Consider the following 6,806-nt stretch of genomic DNA (forward strand, 5'->3'; position numbering starts at 1 on the left):
TAATTAATAATATAATTCAAATATCTACGACCTATTTCTAGTGATGTACAGGCATAAATCCGAGGTTGTTTTAGATAAAATGGCCGAGTTCCGAATACTGAAGCAACACGACCTGTTTGCTTATCAATCTTGTACACTAAGCAAAACGACCTGTCTGCTTATTAAACTTGTACACTGAAGGGACACGACTTGTCTGCTTAACAAACTTGTACACTGAAGCATACACGACCTGTCTGCTTATTAAACTTGTACACTGAAGCAACACGACCTGTCTGCTTATTAAACTTGTACACTGAAGCAACACGACCTGTCTGCTTATTAAACTTGTACACTGAAGCAACACGACCTGTCTGCTTATTAAACTTGTACACTGAAGCAACACGACCTGTCTGCTTATTAAACTTGTACACTGAAGCAACACGACTTGTCTACTTATTAAACTTGTACACTGAAGCAACACAACTTGTCTGCTTATTAAACTTGTACACTGAAGCAACACGACCTGTCTGCTTATTAAACTTGTACACTGAAGCAACACGACTTGTCTGCTTATTAAACTTGTACACTGAAGCAACACGACCTGTCTGCTTATTAAACTTGTACACTGAAGCAACACGACCTGTCTGCTTATTAAACTTGTACACTGAAGCAACACGACCTGAATGCTTATTAAACTTGTACACTGAAGCAACACGACCTGTCTGCTTATTAAACTTGTACACTGAAGCAACACAACTTGTCTACTTATTAAACTTGTACACTGAAGCAACACGACTTGTCTGCTTATTAAACTTGTACACTGAAGCAACACGACCTGTCTGCTTATTAAACTTATACACTGAAGCAACACGAACTGTCTGCTTATTAAACTTGTACACTGAAGCAACACGACTTGTCTGCTTATTAAACTTGTACACTGAAGCAACACGACCTGTCTGCTTATTAAACTTGTACACTGAAGCAACACGACTTGTCTGCTTATTAAACTTGTACACTGAAGCAAAACGACTTGTCTACTTATTAAACTTGTACACTGAAGCAACACAACTTGTCTACTTATTAAACTTGTACACTGAAGCAACACGACCTGTCTGCTTATTAAACTTGTACACTGAAGCAACACGACCTGTCTGCTTATTAAACTTATACACTGAAGCAACACGACCTGTCTGCTTATTAAACTTGTACACTGAAGCAACACGACCTGTCTGCTTATTAAACTTGTACACTGAAACAACACGACCTGTCTGCTTATTAAACTTGTCCTCTGAAGCAACACGACATGTTTGCTTATCAAACTTGTACACTGAAGCAATACGACTTGTATGCTTATTAAACTTGTACACTGAAGCAACACGATTTGTCTGCTTATTAAACTTGTACACTGAAGCAACACGACCTGTCTGCTTATTAAACTTGTACACTGAAGCAACATGACTTGTCTGCTTATTAAACTACTTGTACTCTGAAGCAACACGACCTGTCTGCTACTTAAACTTGTACACTGAAGCAACACAACCTGTCTGCTTATTAAACTTGTACACTGAAGCAACACGACCTGTCTGCTTATTAAACTTGTACACTGAAGCAACACGACCTGTCTGCTTATTTAACTTGTACACTGAGGCAACACGACCTGTCTGATTATAAAACTTGTACACTGAAGCAACACGACCTATCTGCTTATTAAACTTGTACACTGAAGCAACACGACCTGTCTGCTTATTAAACTTGTACACTGAAGCAACACGACCTGTCTGCATATCAAACTTGTACACCGAAGCAAAACGACCTGTCTGCTTATCAAACTTGCACACTGAAGCAACACGACCTGTCTGCTTATCAAACTTGTACACTGAAGCAACACGACCTGTCTGCTTATTAAACTTGTACACTGAAGCAACACGACCTGTCTGCTTATTAAACTTGTACACTGACCTGTCTGCTTATTAAATTTGTACACTGAAGCAACACGACCTGTCTGCTTATCAAACTATTAAATCAACTCCGTTTATTTATAACATACCTTTGGAAATCCTTGTCTCCTGATTAGTAAAAAAGAATGTACTCGAAAACAACAACGCTCTTAAAATCAACTAGAAATTAGACTAAGAGGTATTTTTACTACCAATCATTATATTAAAATATGTACTGAAACCCTATCGTCTTAGTTGAATTGAACATTCTTGAAATCAAATATTTTCGTTTCATTAGCACTTATTGATAATTTACTGTCCAGTTGGCTTCAACTATATCATGTGCAAAACAGCAGGGTCAGTGCACTAGATATAACAATATTCGGCAGAGTCTCGGCTCCACTTGTAAATTTTGAAAACATGAATAGTATATAGAATTCCATGCATTGCTCGATTCCTCAACAGTACTTACCAAGTTTTACTAGTTGGCATCGACGAAAAGATGAGTTTAGCTTATACAGTTTTATACTGACGTTGATATAGTCCGTTCACATAAAAAACACTGATTGACAAGTAAACCATTCAATATCAGGTCATATCCAATGGCTCACTGGTCAAAAATAATTGTACGGACTTAAGTTTTTCTTCTGAATTCCTATCATTTTATACTGCAAAGCAGAACGTTTTGAATAACATAATTAGGACTGTCTCATTTACATTTACCTTGAATAATATACTAGTTGAACTGTCTAACGTATTCGTTTACTGAAGCACAATCACATACATTCAAGAAATATGTAACTTATAAAAGTATAATAAATTTTACATTAAACCACCCCAATGTGTATGTAATTATGGCGTAGAAAACGTGATGATAACTTCATTGCATTTAATAATAAATACATTTTGAAACATAGATAAACACATTGTTCAATAAATTCCTCTGTTTATTTTCATACTAATATCGCTCTTAGCTTAGTTGAAATTACCTGCATCAATGACAAACCGCCTTTGGATAAAATGGTAATAAAACAAGAGATGTTTGTCAAACATTATGCCCCCCCACCCCCTGAGCGCCATGTTGTCAGGATTATATGGACAATTGAATGAAATATGCATGGACCAAAATGACAGCTGATTTGTTGCCGTTAAGGCAGTTTTAAGATTATGACAATTAAAGTGTGAGGATAGATTGTGTTATGACCATGACCTTTGATTCTATGAACACAAAATACAGAGTCATCAGCTGGTCACCAGAAACCTAAATGTCAAGTTTGAGGGCCATGGGTGCAGGCATTGTCAAGTTATCACTCAGACAACCTTTTATCATTCAAGGTCACTGTGACCTTGACATTTGGCCCAATGACCCGTAAAATCAATAGCGACCATCTTCTGGCCATACCCAACCTCCAAGTCAAGTTTGAGGGTCATTGGTGCAGGCATTGTCGAGTTATCACTTGGATAACTTTTTACTATTCCAGGTCACTGTGACCTTGACCTTTGGCCCAATGACCCCTAAAATCAATAGGGACCATCTTCTAACCAGGCCCAACCTCCAAGTCAAGTTTGAGGGACATGGGTGCAGGCATTGTCGAGTTATCACTCTGACAACCTTTTACCATTCCAGGTCACTGTGACCTTGACCTTTGGCCAGATGATCCCCCAAAACCATAGGGGTTATCTCCTGGTCAGGCCAATTCTCCAAGTCAAGTTTGAGGGCCATGGGTGCAGACATTGTCGAGTTATCACTCGGACAACCTTTTACCATTCAAGGTACATGTGACCTTGGTCTTTGGTCCAATGACCCCCAAAAACAATATGGTTCATCTACTGGTCAGGCCCAACCTCCAAGTCAAGTTTGAGGGCCATGAGTGCAGGCGTTGTCAAGTTATCACTTGGACAACCTTTTACCATTCAAGTTCAGTGTGACCTTGACCTTTGGCCTGATGACCCCCCAAAACATAAGGGGTCATGTACTGGTCAGGTCCAATCTCCAAGTCAAGTTTGAGGGCCATGGGTGCAGGCATTGTCAAGTTATCACACGGAAAACCTCTAACCATTCAAGGTGACTGTGACCTTGACCTTTGGCCAGATGACCCAAAAAACAATAGGAGTCATGTACTGGTCGGGCCCAATCTCCAAGTCAAGTTTGGGGGCCATACGTCCAGGAATTGTTGAGTTATCACTCGGACAAACTTTGGTCTACCGATGGACCGACCGACCGACCGACATGCCTGTGCAAAGCAATATACCCCTCTTCTTCGAAAGGGGCATAATAACAGAAACTGTAGGGTCAAGCCAAGTTGTCAAATATTGAGGCAACAACCGTCTTAAGAGTAAAACAACAAGGGCCCAAAATACACCACAAGATTTACACATAACATACATACAACACAGATGGCGATATATGCGTTAAAACAGCTCTATTAATACATGTTGGGGTATCCGAATTGGAACTGATAGTTAAAGACGAGATTACTGCCCTTGTTAGCCTTTTTCTACACGCAAAGCCTTACAAAAAACATGTATCCGTATGATGTACATTTTGTCAAGCACAAGTCAAAAGAGTTAAGGTGCCAAATGCGTTAACATATTTTGGATGACTCGGTCGGGCATTTAACCGGCACCTTCAGCACAGGAGTATTAATAAAGCAAACTAACAAAAGACGTTCGAGATCTTTGTGGTCGGGTATTCAAAATTTGGCCTAAACAAAAAGTAACCTCTTGCTCTCACCGAACATAAAACTTACCCATCATTCATTAACACTAAGATATATATGTAAGCATGACATTGCATTCATGTACGTGATGCTGTGTGTATTCAAATCTTATAAACGGTAAATACCAACGCAATGTTATTCATGATTGTGAGCATCAATAAATATTAAAATGAAAAGAATACACTTAACGGGCACATAACGCCTAGACAATTATAACATTTTAAATGCATACGAATTTTAAAGGACTTAATAAAAGACGAACTATTAGCGAACTTAACAATCAAAAACAACACAATTACAACCAGACATATTACATATCATGGAGAAGAGATTGGTTATTTACATAAGATATTATGGTACACATACTTCAATGGGAACATATGTTCATTGGACAACTTAAAAATGAATTCGTGCACACCGGAAAGGCATTTACGGTGAATTTACCATGCCGTAAAAATCTGATTTGGTACCCCCTGCCAAAAGAGTCACGCGCTACAACGTGTCACTTCTTCATTATAATATTGTATAGTTGATTAAATCACATAATGTCTTTTATAAGGCACAATTAAATACATAAGTACGCAAGACATTTACTTAAAATGGAAATTAAAACAATTGCCAAAAACGCACTTTTTGAGGAATTATTTGAGATCAACATGATTAAGAGTTAATACTCAAAGTCATGATGTCCGTCAGCAACATCGCTCGTGGTTTTTTGGTGAAATGTGTAGATATGCGCTATCAGTTTTTCCATATTATTAAAATTATAGGTATTTAAGACTACACTCTCAAAGATTGAACGTTTTAACAACTTTTCAATTTTTTGTCTTGGAACGAGCCAATTTTGGCAAAAATCCATGGGAACCAGTAATATAAAAATGCTGACAAAAATTTAGATCGCAGTTTTTTATATTTAAGTTCTAAAATTAATGTTTTATGCATTTTTCTTAAATCGTTAGTAAAGGTTTAAGCCATAAAACATTGATTTTGAACGGAAATATGCAAATCTACTATCTGATATTTACTCAGTAATCTTTTATCATTGGTTTGCAGATATTTACGCTAAAAATTGCTCTTTTCAGGAGAAAAATAAAATAAAGTTGTAAAAACGGTAAATCTGTGAGAGTGCAGATTTAAGAAACAAATCAAATTATGTTTTAGACATAGTGGATTTAACATTTCATTAAAATTTATAAGATTGACATACCACATTCAAACATTCGAAATTGCTGAAGTAATATGATTAACATTGTACGCACAGGTTATTTATATTCTACTTAATCCAGCAAAACACTTCAGAATACCGCTTGTATTGGTCTTCGTATGGAAAAGTTAAACTCTTAGCATGTAGTACCGATAAATCAAACAATCATCAAACGTAGTACTTTGTTAGCTCGTAACAACAACATTTTCTGTTCCAAGTATGAGTAACACGTCTCATTAAAACATCATTGACAACACATTTAGTTATTTCAACAAAAACGTTTTAAATAGTACAAGTTCTACATTCGCCTCTGTTTTGCTCGTGTCTACAAATCCGCTAACATCGTATTTAAGAACTCAGCGAAGCTTCGGGAAAGCGTGGACCTGAAGTTATTTATGAACAACATGTACCAAATTAAAACATAAGTATATGCATATTAACCATCATGATACTGAATAGCACATTGAACACTGTAGAATTATATGTAAACCAAGCTACTACATCAATATTGTGACTTTGAATTTTAACGATAAAACTTTTTAAATAAAATTATCAATGACAAACAAAGTGTAACCAGATCTAATAATTTTAATACACTTTATAAAGGAAAAATTTACATGCAAATTGCAAAAACATAATACATATATTTGTTCAATATCTAAACTATTATATATAATACACATGATTATGTTTCCATAAAGATTCACATGTCAGTAAAGTATTTATTATCTATAATGATCTCAAGATACCAAAACTATCCTATGTAAACTGGACAAGGTAATTCATGGTTTGTATTGAAACAACCCAAGTCGTTATGAAGAGTTCAGTTTAATCATTATCATACGAGTATTTTAAAACTAAGTTCAAGAAAGTTACAAAAACGAACTCGATGGTAGGGAGAAAGATTTCAGAGTGGCATGCCATGTTATATACATTCTATATACAATAACAGCATGCACTTTTTTA

The sequence above is a fragment of the Mya arenaria genome, chromosome 7 (genome assembly GCF_026914265.1).
Source record: "Mya arenaria isolate MELC-2E11 chromosome 7, ASM2691426v1".
In the NCBI taxonomy this organism is placed as follows: domain Eukaryota; kingdom Metazoa; phylum Mollusca; class Bivalvia; order Myida; family Myidae; genus Mya; species Mya arenaria.